The sequence below is a fragment of the Podarcis raffonei genome, chromosome 3 (assembly GCF_027172205.1).
Source record: "Podarcis raffonei isolate rPodRaf1 chromosome 3, rPodRaf1.pri, whole genome shotgun sequence".
NCBI classification, from domain to species: Eukaryota; Metazoa; Chordata; class Lepidosauria; order Squamata; family Lacertidae; genus Podarcis; species Podarcis raffonei.
Window position 1 is genome coordinate 77,427,132 of NC_070604.1, and position 21,969 is coordinate 77,449,100.

Below are 21,969 nucleotides of genomic sequence, written 5' to 3' on the forward strand. Positions count from 1 at the left end.
TAAACAAGAGATGGCATCACTGGTGTGCTGCATGGTCCTATTTAAAGGCTCTGTACACAATTTTCTATTGTTGGTGGGTGGGGGGGGACTCCTGGCATGCAGCCCTTATTAGTCACACATTTCCTATGAAGAAACAGAGCCTTAATTACAATAACAAGGTTTTCATCCCTAACATATACAACCCCCACCTAGTTTTCTTTAGAACCTGTTATTTTCAATCACGGACCCAAAAGCAGTATCTAATTATTATAACAGTGTTGTTTCTTTGCAGAATGCAATGAGAGTTATTTTTCCACCAGTCTGGAAGGGATCGAGGCTTTTTAAAAAAACATTTGGCTCAGTGGTTTCCTTGTTCTCCCATTATCTGGAAAGCTAGAATTTGAGACGATTCAAACATAAAACAAACTGATGCTGGAACAATCTCCCCGGTTGTTTTTGTGAAACCCTCAGGCTTGGAACAGAAGTTAGATATGACAATGAAAGTCCAGTTACAATAGCTTGTGTTCTAGTTAGACACTAAGAAATAAACCTGTTCTCGTACAAAACTTGGGTGTTCCTGGATGTGTGATTATCTGCACCCAGAAAACAATTTTATAATGAGCCATTCTTTCTACTACACAGCAATTTGTTTTATTTATGCCAATTTGTCATTTTAACCACCACCCCCACAAAATTCCAAGATGTAACCAAAGCACCCAGGGCAAATTTTTATGGTCCAGCAGTGGTCTTTCAACTCTTGTTGACCTTGTTTACCAAGCAGTTGTCAAGGAAACATGTTCAGTCTATTTTACATTTCTCCCCTTTCTTCAAAGGAATTCCACCCCCCCCCACAAGTGGATTCTAAATCTGGTTCTGAAGGACATTAAGAAAGTCAAATTTCAGTCTCTGTAATAGAGTACTTGGTCATTTTAAGAAACGGTTCAGACCTAGGCAAACCTAAACATTTTGTAGTCTCACATGGCAAAACTGTGTGATCCACAACATTGCCAATTATGGCAGAACTGGCAATGTTGCATCCCTGATACCCCAAATGCCATTGATGCCCCCAAGTGATTGATTGGAATTCTTGTTGAAATCAATAGGGCTAGTTATCCATCACTGAACTCCTACTGATTTCAACTGGAAGAAAATTCATTTAAAATGAATTGAACCCTATAGTTATATCATAAGAACTGATAAATCATAAACTCATAGAATTGTGGAGCTGGAAGGGATCCTGAGGTTCATCACCCAATCCCCTGCAATGCAGGAATCTCAACTAGATCATCCATGGCAGATGGCTATCCAGTCTCTGCTTAAAAACCTCCAGTCCACCACCTTTTGAGGGAGTCTGTTCCACTGTTGAACAGCTCTTACCATCAGAAAGTTCTTCCTGATGTTTAGTTGGAATCTCCTTTCTTGTAACTTGGAGCCATTGGTTTGGGTCCTACACTCCAGAGCTGGAGATAACAAGCTTGCCCCATCTTCCATGTGACAGCCCTTTAGAGATTTGAAGAGGGCAAGCATAACACTAGGACATGTGGATAGCCATTTACCCTCCTCTAGGAACTGTAACATGGGACGCGGGTGGCGCTGTGAGTTAAACCACAGAGCCTAGGACTTGCCGATCAGAAGGTCGAAGGTTCGAATCCCCGTGACGGGGTGAGCTCCCGTTGCTCGGTCCCAGCTCCTGCCAACCTAGCAGTTCGAAAGCACGTCAAAGTGCAAGTAGATAAATAGGTACCGCTCCGGCGGGAAGGTAAACGGCGTTTCCGTGCACTGCTCTGGTTTGCCAGAAGCGGCTTAGCCATGCTGGCCACATGACCTGGAAGCTGTACGCTGGCTCTCTCGGCCAATAAAGCGAGATGAGCACCGCAACCCCAGAGTCGGCCATGACTGGACCTAATGGTCAGGTGTCCCTTTACCTTTACCTTAGGAACTGTAAACAGCAGTCATTACAGTCCTACTTGGATATGCTGCTCATGTATGACACCTTGTATGTGGGTAGGGCATGCAGGGATGAGCACCCTAAGTTTCATTTTCCATGACTGCTATCCTTAATGCCCTCCACGAATTGGAGAGGGAAGCCTGAAGCAGGAAACTTGCCCTCCTCATGGAGGCTCCCATAGGATTGAGAACGCCAATTTTTCAGGGTTCTCAATGGAGCAGGGAGCCTGGCTGAGTCAAGGAGCTCCCTCCCCCTTCAAAGTTCCCTGTGTCTTAACATCTGAAAAAGACTATAAATAGCTCCTCGTCATACATTACTTTGCATGGGCACTTGGGAAAGCAGACATGCTTGCTTCACTAGGCAGGTGAGCGTGTTCTTAGCAGCTACAAGAGGCATATGGAAGCCCCTTTGAAAGAAAAATTAAGGGTGTTTGGGGCCTAACCGTTAATTTATGTGCATGGGCTGGTATATCCACAAAGTTTAAAATAGTAACAATAAAACCACAGCAGACTATTTCCCAAAGGCCGCCGCCATTAACAGCAAAAATAACTGTAAATTCTAATGAAATTACCACAGCCATGTGGGGAATGAGGAGACTGAAAATGATTATAAAGTCTGCAGATAGTTTTGCTGGCTTTTCCAGTCCCTTTGTAAAATTTCCCAGAACCAGAGCAGAAGTTGCACACATCAAGTAGGAGGCCTCCTAAATAAGTGTTGCTGGTTTGCCAGACGAATGCTCCTTTTCAAAATCTTAAACCTAAGGCAGCTGAAAGACTAACAAGAGCAGGCCGGTGCTAAAATCAGTATACCAGAAGAGACAAATATAGTGTGTGGCTTGTCATGGACAAACTAGCAAAGCAAATTCTTGCCCATTTAATAAATGAGATGATTTGGATTCTTATACAGATCATTGGTATTCATAACCTTGCTTGTAAATAATGAGACACTGGTTAGCTATTTCCCACATGCCCTTTCCATATGAATTACTCACACACTGAATCAACATGGGAGCAGGGCTGGGCTGATTATCCTGGCCTCCAACATGGCAAATGGTAGCTTGCCCCTGGCACCTCTGTGTACAGTGTGAGCATCTGAAGCTCACAGGCACACCAAGTAAGGGGGCCCGGGAGGCCAGCCCTCCCCCAAAAATATTTTCAATGAAGGAGCTGGGCCCCCTCAAAGTTCTGTGGTGGCCATGCCCACATGCCCTGCAGCGTGCTGACATCACTTGGCACACCGGAGGGGCATGCTGATGTTGTGCAGCCTAGACCCCCTCAATTGTGGGGGCAAGGCACCACAGAAGTGTTCATACATCCATGTGGACACCAGGGGGTGGGACAAGCCAACATGTGCAACAATGGAGTAAGGCTCATTAAAAGGATTTGAGAGAAATATGCTAATCTGGTCAGATACTCTCTTACCTCCAATATTTTGGGAGGGGCACCCCATCCCACCAAACCTGTCACTTGTCCATTCACCCCCTCCCTCCTGATGCCCCCCTTCCTCGCTTAACCCACTTGCTCACTACTTCCTCCACCTCCTATATTTCTCTGCTGTCTTCTGCCTCCTCCTCAGCTTTGGGAATCACTGTGTGGACTGACTAGGGAGTCAGCACTGCAATCAGCACTGTGGTAACTCCATGTGACACAAACACAGTTCAGTACCGAATGCCTGTTGACAGTCAAGTCCAGCTGGTGCCAGTGGCTTGACCCTGGATGTCTCCAGGGCACTTGCTGTTTTGCCTTGGCAGAGAAGAAGGGGTTCGTGATGCAGAGGCTGAGATAGGAGCACAGTTCAAGCAGCCTTTGCCTGTTCTAGTTCATGCTACTCCATGCCCAGAATTCCAGCCACCACACCACTACAATACTTCGGTTTTGGCAGCATGAACGAGATCAAAAATTTATGGGATTAAGAAATGTGATAAATTTCACAACCCTGGAGCTATGGAGGTACCAAGAAAAGCCTACAGATCTGGCCCCTTTCTACAAACAGCTGTAAAACTCCATGTGCAATTTCAGGGCCCCAGATTATGCCCAAAGACAAAAAAGCAGACAATGAAGCAAACATCTGGAAGCCTTCTTGCCCCTTTGTTCTTTTCAGGTTTCTACTAGTTTATTGCGGGGGGAGCCAGATTCCTTTGTCGTTGTTTGTTCTGCATTTTTGAATGCTCACTAAACATCTATTTATTTATTACAATGAACTCTCTTAATTGAATTCCATGGATGACAACAGAGCAGCCCTAAAGATTAATGACTCAATTTGGAGACAAGGGAAAATGCAAAGTGAAATTGATTACGTTAATTGTTTCTTTGAGAACCTATCTTGTTCAGCGCTATCCCAGGGTGTACTCTCTGTTGCACTGGAACATCCATGGTGGTCCAGCTACCCGTTTTCTTTAAAGCTTTGGCACTTTGGCATTATATTAGATTTACTTTTAAAGCAATTTCCAAGTCTCTGGCTGACAATAATTGTCCGGAGATTGTGACAGAGAAAATGATAAATGGAGAGGCTTTTTGGAGTGGAAACCTTGGTTATTATTAGATCAGTCGGGGAAAAGAGACAGAGCATGAAATAGAAGATGAGAATGACCCATTATGTTGGCCTTAAACTTGAAGCAACACATCTGTTTCTTAACTTCATGTTCCAGAATTTGGCGAAAAGTACACAGCCATCTAAGATTTCCCCCATTAAAAGGTAGGCCATTGGATTAATAGAGAAGAGACAGCCATTACTGTGCTCTCAGTTTCATATAGATTTCATTTATGATTTCAAATATTACATTTATATATTGCCCTTTTTCCATGATGGAACTCAAAGTGGCACACATAAGAATCCCTTCCCTACCCCACAGGTCTCCCATCCAAGCACTGGGCAACCACAAGTCTTCTTAGCATTAGCAAGGTTGTGAAATCAGGGGCCTTCAAAACTACATTCATCCTAGGTCTAGTCCATTATGTTTAGCTACAGCTCCTTCCAGGCTTTCTGAGGCTGGGTGTTTCCCTCAGATTTCATATTTGCATCATTCCTTCAGTCATGCTCCAACTAAGCAGTTTCCCCCAAGCTTCCACACACCCTGCAACTTCTTCCCAAGCCCCGTCTTCCCCACAAAGCTATTACTGACCCTTGGGTTTATACTAGGGACTCAGCTACATTAGTAAAGAAACAACGATTTGAATGAGTTATAAGCATACAACACCAGATGGCACCAGAGAGCAGAAAGCTTTTCTATGTAAATTTCCATAGGGTTTGTTCCTTTTGTTATAACAATTTAATTTCTGACTTATTATAGAGTTTCTTTCCTGTGTGTAAATCCACCCAAGGTTTTAATAAAACTGGGTCAAATGTCACTCTCCCCCTGCCTTTTGTGGGACCATTCATTTCCAGCAAGTATTCAGGAGGGAATATATGAAATGTGTGTGTGTGTGTGTGTGTGGGAATTCCAGTAATTTTCAGGTTGGTGGTGCTTACCTTTAAATTCACCATAAAAAATTACAATGGCTTCAAGTGGCAGCTTGGCCACCCTCAGCAATTCAGCTGCATTCCTGGAAGAGAATGCCCTCATTCTCAGGGAAAGAAGATGGTCACCTCCCAAAAAGATTATGTGTTGTGACCGTGTCACTGTCATAGAGCACTTTGTCCCAGGAATGCAGCTGGCCACATGAAGCGGCAGGAAACCCATTTCTTGCTGTGAAAGAGGGGAAGAAACAGGCCACCTATTAAAGATAAAACAATTACTCTGAAAAGTCTTAGTTTGCTGCCCCACAAAGATTACTCCAATTGTGGGAAGGGGCATTTACACCCTACCCCTCTGAAACTGCTGGGCTTTATATTTTGGTCAGACTCAGCCACTATGTTTATTTCCTGCCAAACTGACAGTTCTCTCTTCCCTCAGAGAAACGGTTGGACTTCAGATGCTGAACAGTTGGAATGTATTTGATAACTCTATACTACGGGTATTATTCAAATAAATTTTAATCAGCGTAAACCAGCTAATGGACCTACCTTAGTTATGTTCATTCATTTCAATGGATCTACTCTGAGTAAAACTAGGTTGACCCCCCTTTCACATAAGCTCAAGCAACTGGTGTTTTAAGACTTTAAATATTTTCACTGCCTATGTTCTACCTGAGTGGCTAAATAACAATCTCCTCTGAGTGTGGTATCATTTCCTTTGCCATTCAGCGGCATGCCTGCTTTTGCCTGGCCCCCGGTGAGTTGGAGATAACATGCACAGAGATTTGTTCTTTTCAATACTACTGCTGTCAGGTTAGAAAATTTATGACCCAGAAAAGGTGAAGGCTTTATAGGGAGAGGACAATGAATCATTACATGTTCTGAAGGGAAAAGGCCAAGGACATTTTCCCCTGGAACAATAATGGAATCAAGTTCTGATATGACCCAATGATCAGCAGGAATCCCAACCAGATTATGTTACAAAGGTGAGGTTTAAAGGCACAGAAATGGTACAGTGAGGCATTTTCTTCAACTGCTAACAGGCCCCAGTGGCTGTTTGAGGGAATATACCGTATTTTTCGCTCTATAACACGCACCCGACCATAACATGCACATAGTTTTTAGAGGAGGAAAATCCATAGGCATGCCACCCGTAGGCATTCCCTCCATAAAACGCACAGACATTTCCCCTTACTTTCTAGGAGGAAAAAAGTGAGTGTTATGGTGCAAAAAATACGGTACTCTGTGTTTAGAACTTTGCTCCACCAGCTGTATCCCAAAGGGTTTCTGCCCCTGAAGAAGGGTACAGATTTGAAAGGCACTGGGCTCTGTGAGACATGCTTCTATGCATCTGTAGCTCTCCCCACATCTTTATTTGCATTTGGTGGTTTCTTGCTGTCCCTTTCCCCTTTTCCATCAAAATAAATTTCTGCACAGAGAAAACTAGCATTTCTGGGAGATGGGCAAGAACCTTTTTCTTTGACATCCACTTCTCTGTGACCAGAGGGAATGTTGTTTCTATACAAGAGTAGTAGCAGTCTGGAATGGTTCATACCCAACTTGAGTTTATTATCTCAGCTAGAAGTAGATCTTGGAAACTAGCTTATACAGTGGTACCTTGGGTTAAGAACTTAATTCATTCTGGAGGTCCGTTCTTAACCTGAAACTGTTCTTAACCTGAGGTACCACTTTAGCTAATGGGGCCTCCCACTGCCGCCACACCACTACTACACAATTTCTGTTCTCATCCTGAACTAAAGTTCTTAACCTGAGGTACTATTTTTGGGTTAGCGGAGTCTGTAACCTGAAGCGTCTGTAACCTGAGGTACCACTGTAGTGTATAGTGAGAAATGACACATCATGTGTACAAAAATGGTTCAGGGACTTGCCTAAATTAGCAGATCTCATTGGCCTGGTTTTCACATCACCATAAGGCAGAGATAAGAAAACCATGCCTTACCAAGAATGAGCAAGCATGCTGGTGCAACCTGCTCAAATCACACCCAGGTCCCTCCTTTTGCCCTTCTGGGAGAAAATAAGCCAGAGCTCTGGCTCATCATTTGTGTGATTTTGTCTTGAGGTTTGCTTGAGATAAATGAAGCATGAGCACGAGTTCATGTGTAATGCGAAGCAAACAAACTCTGATTTGTTTCCTTTCAGTACTGCAAAGGGGGTTGATGCTATTTGAGCAGCACGCCCAGCACACTTGCTTGTTCCTAGTAAACCACGGTTTGCACAACTCTGGCTTACAGTTACATGAGGACTTAACCATTGTGGCACACACACAAAGATGTGGTGGTTTTGTTATAGACCAGGCATCCCCAACCCATGGCCCTCCAGATGTTTTGGCCTACAACTCCCATGATCCCTAGCTAACAGGACCAGTGGTCAGGGATGATGGGAATTGTAGTCCAAAACATCTGGAGGGTCGAAGGTTGGGGATGCCTGTTATAGACTCAGTTATAATCTCAATCCATATGAGCCTTGGTGGACTTCAGTAACTGGGTAGAACTTAGATCCCCAAATCTTCTTTTCCACACCTGGCTGATCAGCAAATAACCTTTTCCACAACCCTCTGTCCTGCATGAAAACATACACTATATTTCCTCCCATTTGCTTAACATATATGGACTAGTCAATAGGTGATGACAAAGTCTGATGTCAAGGAATTCTGAATTACTGCCCCATGGAGCATAGGGTTCAGAAATGCATCAGCCAGTGGATTTCCATTGAAATGTCCCTCCTGCCGTTCTTTTAACAATGGCACTAACCCACCAACTTGCCAAAAGTCAAATCAATTTACCAGAAGCCAACTTTTATTATGATGGGAATAGCAGTGATCCTATTAGAAGTACCATTTCCATCATTATCCCAAAAAGACTCAGCAACAGTGCCGACAGCTGCAGCTTAGATTTTCCTTCAGCTCAATTCCAGATGGACCTTAAATAACAAGAGAAGTGCTGGAAAAAATCTCTGTCTCCTCTGTGAGAAACACACTCCATATTTAAGAGCAACACTCCTGGAGTTTTCCCACTGCTGGTTTTAGGCTGGCACAGGGGCTATTTCACAACAGTCCCAGTACCAACCTGAAACTCTTGCAAAGCTCTTGATGACCTCCTGATGGTCAGGTCTTATGGGCTGCTATGCAAGGTCTGACAACCAGCTGTTCAGTGACACTTATAGGCTGTGGGTGGCCCCAGTGGTGGACCTACATTTTGGGGGCCCTGAAACCACCAGCAGTGAGGTCGGGGTAACCACTGTTCTCTGCTTCAATGGTTTGTTCCACGACAGATCACCAATCTCTGATTTGCTATTGCTTGGCTTCATGTTGATGGTACAGCTCCTTCATATTGCCTGCAGGAACCTCAAAATGAGGGCATTTGTTTATTTATAAAATAAGATTATGTTGTGTCATCATCCCCATTCTTCCACCTGCACACTCTGTGCTTACTATCCTTTCTCTCCAGTGTGTAGTGAAAACCTCACTAGGAACAATCTGAATTCTTATATACAGTGGTACCTTGGGTTACAAACACCTCGAGTTACAAACACTTTGGGTTACAGACTCTGCTAACCTGAAAGTAGTACCTCGGGTTAAGAACTTTGCCCCAGGATGAGAACAAAAATTGTGTGGTGGTGGTGGTAGGCCCCATTAGCTAAAGTGGTACCTCAGGCTAAGAACAGTTTCAGATTAAGAACAGACCTCCAGAATGAATTAAGTTTGTAACCAGAGGTACCAGTGTATTCCAGCTTCAGATCATAGAAAGGTCCATAGCAAGAACCACAATTTTCTTTTATTGGCCAACCTTATGAATGAGTGAAAATAAGAGAATATAAAGTTTTCCCTTGTTTCAAGAGACCATAATATTGCCTATGGCAGTTTCCTGCTTACCACCCAGATGTGCTTTAGTGCATTTCTTAGTAAAACGCTTAACTTGGGCCATTAAGTGTAATTCATACGAAGCAGCTGAGCCATCACTCTCGTCTAATCTAGTCACCTCTGGAGTGAGATCATCAACCGTCCCCAGCTGTTTAATGTAGATTATCTGATTCAATTAATCTATGAGGAAATATTAAATAATATGCAGGAGATGATGACCCAGTTGGAGATGAGCCAGGACACTGGTGCCAGCGCTTGCACATTTCTTTGTAATGAATGGCATGGGACATTTAACATCTCCAAGCAATAAAATTGACAATCTCAGTTTTACAGCTCATTAGAAAGGCTATACCTCCAGAAGCACTGGCTCTGTTAGCACAATGTCTGGGTAACCAGCTAAACCTCTTCAAAACTGCTGTACCCTTTTGCCTTTATAGAAGTGGCATCCTGATCAATTCACACCAGTTCCAACTTCAAGTACCACCCAGTTACATGTCCCTCTTGGACCCAATTTAAAGACCAAAAAGGGCCAAAAATTATTACTACAACCATCGCTCAAGATCCCCCCCCCCCAAATTGACTAATATGGAGCGATGGGAGAATATGCCAATTTCAGTTTATCATTTTTCCAGGCTTAAGGCCAGTTCTCCACATTTCCAGATTAGTTTATGGTGTTTTATAAAGTCATCATGAAAATTCATCAGAATTTTAGTGGGAATTTCTCCTACTGTAACTATTTCTGTATGAATTTTGCTTAATATATACATTTTTGCAAAATAATCCCCCAGTTTAATGCATTTTAATGCCATTTTCACCATTATATACTTTCATATGCATACTTTACCCCTTTGTGCACACATTACTTGCCTGAATAACTGCATTGCAACATTTAGAGTACAAATTTGGAAGGACGGGTATGTTTCGGGTATCTTGTTTCAGGAAGTGCAAATTAGATAAACCCAGGGCTTTTCCCCCCAGCTAGATCTCAATGGAACTCAGTTTCTGCACCTCTCAGGTGGGCATTGCTTTTATAAGAGAACATGGGAGGTGTTCACGGTGAGTTCTAGAAAAAAAGCACTGGATAAGTTTCACCTGTATATGCAAACTGAATTGAATTTGTCTCCCATCCCTCACTAGTATAAAAAAAATATGACTCTTACAAAGGGGAAGGAAAAGACTCAGGAAGACAAGTCACATTCTAGTGACTAGACTGGGTGAATATGCAGACGGGATAGAGCAGGCCTGCATAACTCATTACCCACAAGCTAAACTCAGTCAACCAGTCATATGTGGTCATCCTGGGTTGGCAAATGCTTGACAACCCCATTATTTTTGAAGTTCCAAGCAGATAGCAAAAACAGGAGGAGGCTTATTAATTGAAAGTCTATAGCTCAGCATCAGAGCATGTGTACTGCACACATAGACTCCCAGGTTGACTACATGGGATCTTGGAGAACTGCTGCCAATAGTACTGCGCTAGATGGGCCAGTGGTCTGCTTTAGTATAAGGTAGCTTCCTATGTTCCTGTGCAGCTTATACTAAATGAAAGTTGATCACAGAATATGCAGACCCAACATATATATGAAAGGGTGTGTTCAGGATCATGATGAGGCATTTGGAGGTAGATTGCACTCAACCCAAAGTAAAGGAAAGCCATGTATCTGCATGTAGTAATCATTGTGGATCCTATAAAAAACCACAGGATCGTCTACTAACTGCAGGCTAATTCACCTCGAGATCAATGGCTACAGGTACTAGTCATGATGGCTATGCTTTGTCTCCACTCTTGGAGGCAGCAATGCTCCTGAGTACCAGTTGTTGGAAACTACAGGTGGGGAGAATGCTCTGGTGCTTAGAAGGAACCAGGTTAAAAACCAAACCAAACCAAACCACCCAGGCCTTGGAAGTTTAATTCTCTGCATTTGTTTAATGTGGTGAATTTACTCTTTTAGTTTGTTTTATATCAGTTTTTAATCTTTGATTTTGTAAGTCACTTTGAGTTAAAAAAATTTTTAAAGCAACTGGTACAACAACAACAACAGCAACGGACTAGAATTATTAATATTTGGCATCATGGTTGACTTTTTAAAAGTCCTAATTATTTCTAAAGGCCCCAGTTCACAGAAAAAAATAGTATGCTTCACCCTGGAGGAAGGAATTTTTGATAGGGCCTATTCTTTGCTCAGGCCCCAGGTTCAATTCCTATCATTTCCAGGTAGGGTTAATAAAGATTCATCCCAGAAAGCTGCTGCCAGTTAGTGAAGCCTATATGGACCAGTGTCCCAGAACAATGCAGCTTCTTAAATATAGTACTATACTTTGAGTGTAATGGATCTACTGCTGTCTGTTTTTTCATGGGGAACTTGTGGGCTTCCAGCTATTCTCGGACTACAGTGCCCATCCTTCCTGCCAATGGCTACCCTAGCTGGGGCTGCTGGGAGTTGGAGTCCAACCGCATTTGGATGGCCCAATTCCCACACCTGCATTGTATGCTCTACTGACAAACCTTCTCCCTAGACTGGTGCCTCCTCCTTTTCTATCTATTTTTTAAAAATGCAGGTGCAAAATAATCTGCTCTTTAGCAAAGTGTTGTGTGGATTTTGTGATGTGATACTCTTCTGCTTGAGATTAGTCCATCATGCCGCTGAAGTTATTCTTTCACATCCTAATGAAAACAAGATACAGCTTTTTGCCAGAGGAACATGCATATGCTGAGAATTCTTAGCCTTTATTAATCACACTGCACTCACAGAGTGCTTACTGACACCACATATGTCCAGACATATGGTTTATGAATTGTTTAGGCATATTGCGGGTGGGGGTGGAAGTGGGCAGGAGAGGCGCTACTGAAGCTGGCTCAGAGCAAGGAATCAGGGAGAGAGACCAATGAAGATAACACCTCAAGGACCTCACAGACAAATGAAAGGAACAGAACAAAACAAGACCCCTAGGGCTCCCCCCCCCCATGGCTAACACAAATATCAAAACATCAGCAGACTTTCATAAAAGCAGAACAGGCCCAAGAGAGCAGGGAGGCATAAAAATGAATAGCATTGATACAATCTGTGCTCTCTGAAACATAGGGCAGCAGCAGCAGGCGGGGGTGGGGGTGGGCTCACAGTCCTCACACAGAAAAGAAATATGACTAGATAAAACAAGGAATTTTGAATTTTTCAGATAAGGCTGATGAGAGAAGGGTTTAACCTAAGACTTTCAACATTTCTAGCTCGATTAGGGACTGAAGAGTTTTTGTCAACTGATATATTCTTAGCAGTCTTGTCAAGGCTGTTAATAGTTACCAATGCACAGCTGGTATTGATAATACCCTAGTGAGGTCATTTATAAGTGGTTCAGAAAGGACTGTTTCACAATTTCCTGCTCTGCACCTTTAATGGATACAACCATAAGATTCTGAAGACAGAGTTTCTTCTAAATGCCCCGAACTAGTTTTGTCAGTTTGGTGGCACCTCAGCATCATCTGTAACCAATGACAATGAAAAAAAGAGAGCAAAGGCCTCTTTTTCGAGTCCGCTGATGGTCAATCTCATATTTGGCATGGATGCCTTTCTACCTCACACCTGTTATTTCAACCATCGTAGCCTTAGCATCAGTTTTGTCCAAAGTTGGCTCATATGCCATTAATGAGTGGATATACCATTAATGAGTGGATCTTGGACATGGCATTTAACTAGGAACCCTAGGTTGAGAAAGGCTGAACTATATACACTGTGCGAATAAATATATTCATTGATCCTGGATTCAAGTATTATGAGAGAATGGAGTAACTTTCTATCTTTGTAACCTTTGGGCAATCAGAGGCAAAGGAAGGATTTCCCATTCACACAGAGCATTTCAGAGAAATAAAGCAGACGGGCATGATTCAGTTCCTGGATACTGAGAAGAAGAGAAGAGATGGAGAAGCTGTGGCCCTCCAGATGTTGTTGGAATCCAGCTCCCACCAGTCCCTGTCAGCATAGCCAATGGTTGGGGAATCTGAGTTGCAGTTCAACAACAACGGAAGGATTCCCTAGCCCTATTCTAAAGGTATGCCTTCATAGATCTCTAGAACTAAGATAAAAAAATTCTTAGAAACAGTTAGGCCAGAAATGTGGTATCCCAATGTTATCGGTCTTCTCCCATCATTCCTGGCCACTGGCCAAGCTGGTCATGTCTGATGGAAGCTGTAGCCGAACAACATCTGGAGGGCCACAGTTTCCATTCCCCTATTTTAGGATGATAAACACTGGTGTCTACTTATCCACATTCAGCAGATATACCTTTCCCCCTTTTCTGGTTGGGAAAATATCCTTGCAGAATATATCTCTGCCAAAGGCACAGGAGCACCCTTCAAAGTCAGGAAGAATTACTTTAACCACAGCAGAGAATCCCAAGGTCAAGCAATTAGCCCAAGGTCATGCAGAGTTGTGTTGTTTTAACATGGGCATTCTTTGTTGGGATATTTTAGGCATCAGGAGTTTGGTTGCATTCTTCCAACCTATTTCTTTTTGAGAAGTTAAACCCTGATGGGATCTCACCTGGCTGTCGTCTTATACATAGCCAAGGTAACCATGAATAGTAAAATATGAAAATCTAATCTGGCTTACTAACAGACAGTATAACTTCTTTTCATATGTGACCTCACACGTTCAGCTGCTCAGCGAGAAGAGGCTAAACATTACTTTCAAAGTCTTAATTCAATTTCAGAGAGCTTGATGTGAAATCTCACAGAACAATGAGGATCTCTTTCTAAAAGGAATAAACCACAAAGCTGTCCTTGATGAGTTCTTTGATTTCATATTCACATATATTCATACATTCTCTACAGATGCTTCCTTCAAATCAGCTGGGGATTTGGGTTCTGTACAAACAATGCACATTACAACTTTGCTGCATTTCTATATCAATGAAAAGTTTCTTTCCCCTGAATAAGCCCTCACCCTTTCTGTAGGCTTCAGTGAACAATGGAAGAATTAATTGTTCCGATTTAAGGAAGGGGAAAATGGTTTTACTTTTATACTGAAGGGGAAGGGGGGGAACCCTCCACAATGGCATTGTTAGACAGTGTGATCCCCATGTGTGGAGGTATGATCACTATACATTCATATTTTAATACATTTATAGTGAGAAGGCTGTAACCGATTTAAGAATCTTTACTCATTTACAATGCAATGCCATACATGTCTATTCAGAAGTAAGTCTCATTGTGGTCAGTGGGGCTTTCTCTCAGATATGTGTACATGACGGATGGCAGCCTCAGTGTTGCTTTGTAACCAAGTGTGTGACCAGTCAGTTGAATTTAAAAAACTTACACATTGCCCTAGTTTCAACCTACAATATAACAAAGGCTTTGACCCATTGTTAGAAGGAAAGGTCATTTAATATATTCATTTTCAGTAATATGTAAGAACCAAGGTCACCACAAAATAATAAACAAATGTGCCCTGTGCCATCAGACCTACTGATTAAAATCAGCCTCTTCAGATTAATTCACAGTTGATGACTCTACCAGTTATACAAACTAATAATGCCAATTCTACACATGTTTACTCATTAAGTTCAATGGGCCTTAAAGGCCCTTATAGGGGAGGTGACAACCTGATTAGCTCCTTGCCCAGCCTGAGCACCATCTGGCACTGTGCTCTCTCCATAGCATAATGGTACTCATTCTGCCTTAGACTACCTACCCATCTAAGATACTAACACTGGAGAGAAGACTAGGATAGTGATGGACACTGAGAACATCTGCTTTCACACTGGAAAAGGCTGTGGGGGCTGCCACCATGGACTCCTTGTCACCACAGCTACCTTTCTGAGCAGAGTCTATTAGGAGTCTGTTTTCATACATTCTCCAGTAAACTAGCCCCAACAACACTTCAAACTATTGCAAGGAGTCTCCGCAGTTGTGAAAAATGTTCTGGGGAATGGCTGAATGCAGGACACATGCAAACAAATTGGCAGAAGGGAACTTTCTGCATGGTCAAGGCTGTAATGGTGCAGGAAGCAACAGATGGGTGTTTCACAGAAATGAGACTGGACCTAGCCCATAATCCCCACCCTAACTAAAAGAATATCAGGAGACAATAAAACCCACCACCTCATTCCCACTCTCTCAAGTACATTCACAGTTAAACAGACTTTAACAGTTCACTGGATTTTTCTCCCTTAGTGATATTTTTTGCAGGCTGGAAAATAAGTGCTAGAATGTTATTTATAGCTGCACAATATTTGATGGAGGTTCTCAGATACCATGGTGTACAGAGACACCTTGAGTACACAAACAGGACAGATTTTAATCTATCAAGATGAAACATATGTGCTAAACCCAGACTCTAGAGACAAACATATTCTAATCTAGTGCATTCTTTCTGATTGAAAGATGCAGGTGACCTTCATTCAACCTTACCGTCAAATGTATGAGACATTAAATATTGTTATCTGTCTGAAAACCTATTGTTTGTTTACTGCTTGCATATATATGAACAATCAATAGCAATTACTTCTTTGAAACTGGTTATTTATAGGTCATTTTCTTTTAGATATGTTAGCAAGACACATTTCTATCTTTTATACTTTGCAAAATGAGTTTATAAAAATTACTAGGAATGGGGGGAAACATTTTTAAGTCCATGCCTTTCAATTCCAGCAACTTCAGAGATTCCCTAAAAACTTAAAATGGGTCTTTAGAGTGTGTCACCTAAACACCCCTGCCTGATCCAGCACCACCAACCTGGCAAAATAGAACTGGGTGTCATCTACACACCCACGTTAATTCAGTGGTTCCATGTTACCATAAATGCTAAGGGGATGAGCAGTAGTCCCTGAACACCACGTTGCGAAATCAGGAACCCAGATAAATATGTCCAGTTCTCAATCCTGTCAGCTAATCCAGAAGGATATAATGGCCAATTGTATCAAAAATCTCTGAGATCAAAGCCCAGCTTCCTGTTTCACTCTAAGCAATTGGGAGATCTGTGAGGAGTGATGCAATGAAAGTCCTCTCCAGTCCCCAAATGTTTTCGCTATTGTACCTAGCTGATGATGATCTGAGTTCATTTGGTCACTAAATAATACACTGCTATTTTTTCAGTTTCCAATAACGTATTATTATCCCACCCAAATTAGTGTCTAAAATTAAGGGCATCACAGATTTGTTCATATATTACCACCTGTCTAGTCATCTCATCCTACAATTACTAGCCTTTCATTTTAGCATCTGTGATGGATGAGTGTCCCTCATTTGGAGTTCTCGATGATTTTCTGCTGGCAAAATGAGTGGAAAAAGAAAATGCAAAAAGTGGACCTTGGACTCTGTAAACCACATGTTGACCCTCTACCACTCCTTTTAATAGCAAACTCAGTTGGTAGTGCCACGAGAATTGTAGCCAAAATGGGAGCACCATGAAACAAGACAGAGGTATCAGCTTGCTTGGGGGAACCCCAAAGTTTACAGAAGTACAAAAATGAAACAAAAACCTTATGAGGGGCAACTCCCAAAAACAGCTTGGTGATGACTGAGCTCAGGCGTGATGGAATGTAGAGAGACTGATGGACAAGAAGATTAGGATTATTGTGGTGGGGAGTGCCTTGTTGGCAGGGGTGCCAACTTGAATAAAATATTGGGGGACTCAGGTAAGCCCCACCCTACATAATCAATGACATGGTGCAGTGCACACACCCCTTTTGAATGACAGTGCCCATTGACTTTGCCCCCCACCCCCCTCAGATATTTTATTGGGGAGCTGAAGGGACCTCACCCCCTAGGATTTGGCTTCTATGCTTGTTGGAAGGAATGTCTGGCTGGCATCTTGAACAAAAGCACTTCCTTTGGGTGGAAGAATAAGCCACAATAATTTTCTTGCAAACCCTGTTTGTACAGCCACACTGTTAGACCATTCTTAAGATGCTTCAAGAGTACATCCAATACCCTTAGTTGTGGGTGTCAAGGTTGTTCCACGTAGGAATATAACAGGAAACTCATATTCACAACAACAACAACAACCCTTTTCAGATGCTATAGGGTTCGATGAGGGGTTCAAATGTCCTACTGAATGGATGTAGGTTAGGGAAGGAGACACTTCCCTTCCCACTCAAGGCATATAAGCTCGGTAAGAGTTAAAACTAGAAGCCTTTCAGCTGGAATTGCTTGGGAAATTTAAGAAGCAAGCAAGCAAACAAACAAACAAACAAACAAACAAACAGAACCAGCACAGTTTTGAAATTGGTAATTAAAACCAGCATTTGGAAAGGTTCAGTCTGCCATCTTGATTCAAAATGGCATCCAACTGTATCCAAACACACACACAAAATCTCCTCCTTGATTTCAGGAGCCAACATGCAAAACTTGTTTACTATATCTTAATTAGTGCCCAAATGCATAGCAAACGAACAACTTTCCCAAATACGTAGCAGATGAGATAATGCAGAGAATAATGCTGTGGTGTGCTTACGTATGGATTAGATGTGAATGCTATTTTAGAACATTTATTATTGTTAAACACATTTGGATGGAGGTGTTGAATAAAGGCACAATGATTTTCTAACCTTGAGGAGGGGAGACAACAGCAAAGTGCTAAGGATCCATCTAAAAGGGATTAGACTGTGAAGGTATGCCAGGATAAAAACAAAGCAAAACACTGCAGTGCTGCCTCCGGCAGTCTCCTGAGCTGAACTCTGAAACAACAACATATCTGCTCAGGTTTATCCAAACCATAAAAGGCTGCAGCAGCAGAATAATTTCTGACAAAGCAGTTCACAATTCACCGCACAACAAAAACAAGGCATCTTGTGGCTAGAAAAGTAGGCAGCCCCATGATACAGCACAGCACAAGCAGTTTTCCTAGTTATGTCAGGTTGGGTCAATGTGGAGGCTTCACACAACCTACCAATGGCAGATGCTGGTCCTTAAGAGAACTCTGAGGCCTTAGCGAAGGCAAGGAGTAGTTTCTTGCTCAGCTCTACTCCAGTCTCAGATCCTGAGGTTAGAATCATAGAATCATAGAGTTGGCAGAGACCACAAGGGCCATCGAGTCCAACCCCCTGCTAAGCAGAGCACTCCTGACATATGGTTGTCAAGCCTCTGCTTAAAGACCTCCAAAGAAGGAGACTCCACCACACTCCTTGGCAGCAAATTCCACTGTCGAACAGCTCTTACTGTCAGGAAGTTCTTCCTAATGTTTAGGTGGAATCTTCTTTCTTGTAGTTTGGATCCATTGCTCCGTGTCCGCTTCTCTGGAGCAGCAGAAAACAACCTTTCTCCCTCCTCTATGTGACATCTTTTTATATATTTGAACATGGCTATCATATCACCCCTTAACCTCCTCTTCTCCAGGAGGTTAAGGGGTGATATGATAGCCATGTTCAAATATATAAAAGGATGTCACATAGAGGAGGGAGAAAGGTTCCCCAGGTGGCTGCTCATGCACCACCCAAAAAGAGAGGAAACTGAACGGCAAAAAGAGGACAGATTTGCATAAAATTTACACATGCACATTTATAGGTAAAGATGCAATTTTAGAAATAATTACTATAATTTCAAAGAGAAACAGAATATATCTCCCCATAGTGGAAAAACTGTGGCCAGGTGGCCCATATGTTGGAATAGCAGCAGAATCACACCAAAGAGTGCAAATGAAGGGTTAATTTGTACATGGGGTTTTCAGGGCAGTTAGTGGGTGTAATGTAAAAGGGTCACTCCGGGTGCAAAGCTAGTTAACAGTTTGGGTTGCTTCCAGAGAACCCTGGCTGCAAACTGGGGTCACCCTGAGGGTGTTGCTTAGCAACTGGGTAGAACGGCAAGAAGAATCCTTCGGCCTGGGTTTGCTTGTATATAAAGAGGCTAGCATGTCCCATGTGTTAGTTGCAGCTGTGCTCTTTGTTGCTGCCAGAGGTCTTGTCTAATCTGCTTTATTCACCTGATCTGTTTGCGACTCAGGGAAGTCTGCAAAGTTCCTTACTTCCTGGAGTCAATCTGCTCTGTTCATCCACTTCTACTAATGCTACCTGCTCAGTCCACTGTCCCAGCTGCTAGCTGTTGAAAGGCAACTTGCAGGGCCCTTGCTCCCCCTCCCCGGGGCTGTTTATCTTTAAACTGGACTTGCTGAGCAGTCCTTCGAACGGAGTGTGTCTTCAAATGAAGGGCTGTTCTCTGATGGTCCTCTGGGAAGGGCTACAATTTATATCCTACTGTGGGATACATCAGCCTCACATAACCAACATGTTTAACTCTAATTAATGCATGAAGGGGTTAAGACCTTAGAACAAGTTCTCCTGACAGGCTTTGTTAGGTTGCATCTCCTCACCTTGGGAGAAAGAGCTACCAAACTCTTTGCTCTCCCATTTTCCACCATGTGAACCCTACCAGTAAGGAGTTCTAATTTGGATGCTCCAAGCTTAAACTATGTGGCTTAAGCAAGCAATCTCTGTTTCTATACAAAAAAATTAGAAACGCTTACCAACAGTTAATTATACTACCTGTTTTTCTTGCTGCAGTATGGAAAAACACATGAACCTGACCTTTGAAGAGTTTGTAAGTAAACTATTTTTAACCTACCAAAAACCTCTTTCTATGCTAAGGGAAGTGGGGAACTTTGGAAGCAACTTAGAAGGGGGTATTTTAAACAGCCTATATCTCTATATTTCAAATCTTTGCTGGGGCTTTTTCGCTAAAGAGTACTTGTCCTAAACCTTGATCTATGCAACCAGCAAATTCTTTTATTTTACCATATCAAGTATTTCCCCTTTAAGCCAAAACCAGCCTCCATTACTGACTTCCTGGATTATAGCCAAACATAGGCCAAATCTTGACTAGGGCTATGAGACCATGATTATGTAATGAATGAAAAACGGTTGCATGTAAACACAAGGACCTGTATGTCTCACATAGCCAGTGATTACACAAACAAGGCCTAGAGAGTAGATAAAGCATCTATTCGATGGTGTGGCTTTTTATCTACAGATCCAGGGAAAGAAAAGCAGAGAAAATTCAGACAAGGCAAATACAGCTTTGCTCATTCACTTTCCACTCAGGAACGCATCACAGCTATTTCACTAGCAACAGTTACTATGTAGGGCAAGAGTCTCCAAAACTGAATTAGTAACACAATAGCAGTATGCAGAGGCAATCTCCTGCCTGACTTTCTGTGTGCGCCTGTTTTGTTCTGTTTTTGCCTTGGGTTATTTAAAGATGACATAAGTTTCTAAGACATCTAGTCTAGAACAGCAAGGACACAAGCAAATTTATGAAGGTTGGGTTTCTTTTTAGGTGCAAATATAATGAATAAGTATTCTTCGGCAAACATTAATAAAGAGAAGTGAGAGATTTTGCATGTTGCGGAAAAGGCATTCATCTTCTTTTGATGCTCAGTTTTTTCTTTTCTTTTGGCCAAGTGGGTTAAGTCTCATCCATCACCATAAAAAAATGTAAATCATTGGACTGAATGGAGAACAGTATTCATTTCTAGGACAAAGAGAACTTTGTGAAGCTTAGAAGTTTGTGCAGAAATTACAACACTTAAAGATATGGCTGCAGAAACTTTCGTCTCACGTGTAATGGAAAACAAGCAGCAACAAGAGTCCATATTACACCAGTCTATATGCACATAGAAATCTATTGAAATCTATTTAGCCTATTTAATCTACTTACACTCCTCCTTTGTATCACAATAAGGAAGGTGGACAAAACAACCCAACAAACAATTAAATTGCAGTAATAGTGGATATTCTGTATGAGTGCCTGAGGGCCCTGCTCCTTTCTGCCACTTACCACCTGGCCCAGGGCGGGGCCTGAAGCCTCAAAAGGACTGCTCTGCTGCCCAGGAGGACTCCCCTGTGTGAGTGTCTGAGGGCCCTGCTCCTTCCTGCCACTTACCACCTGGCCCAGGGCGGGGCCTGAAGCCTCAAAAGGACTGCTCTGCTGCCCAGGAGGACTCCACTATGTGAGTGTCTGAGGGCCCTGCTCCTTCCTGCCACTTACCACCTGGCCCAGGGCGGGGCCTGACAGGCCCCACAAGGACTGCTCCTGCCACTTACTATCTGTCCCAGGTGGGGCCTCACAAGGACGGTTGTTGCCACTGATGCTGCTAGTGCCCAGGAGGACCCAGAGGGGTGCAGAGTTCATTTTAACATGTTTTAAAATTTTCCTTTCCCTTTAGATTTTTTATATATGGGGGTGGGATGGATGTTTGGGTGGGCTTGGGAATTTGTTAGATTTTGATGAATTTGTAATTTTTGCAGTTTTTATTTGTATTGTTTTATTGTTTTCTGGGTTGTTTTTGTTTTTATTGTTTTAAGGTTTTATTGTTTTAGGCTGCGAAAGAATAACATTAATTGCCATCAATGGAGGCTACTATGAGGCTTGGGATTGCTACCGTGCAGGGCGAGGGAGGTATGGCGGTGGGGGCAGATGTTATAGACGAAGGGGATCGAGATATGGATATGCTCGTACCCCTTCCAATCTGCGCCTCATCCCGAGGGACGAGGGTAGGGTGAGCAAGGATTACTCACCTCCGTCACTGGTGCTGTGCAATGCCAGGTCTATAGGCAACAAAACCGCCACCCTGCGAGATTTCTTTACCTCGCAGGGGGTCGGCCTGGCTTGTGTGACGGAGACCTGGGTGCGCGAAGGGGCAACAGTTACCTTACGAGAGATGGTGCCCCCGGGTTTCTCCGTCCACCACCAGTCGCGGACTGTGGGCCGGGGGGGAGGGGTGGC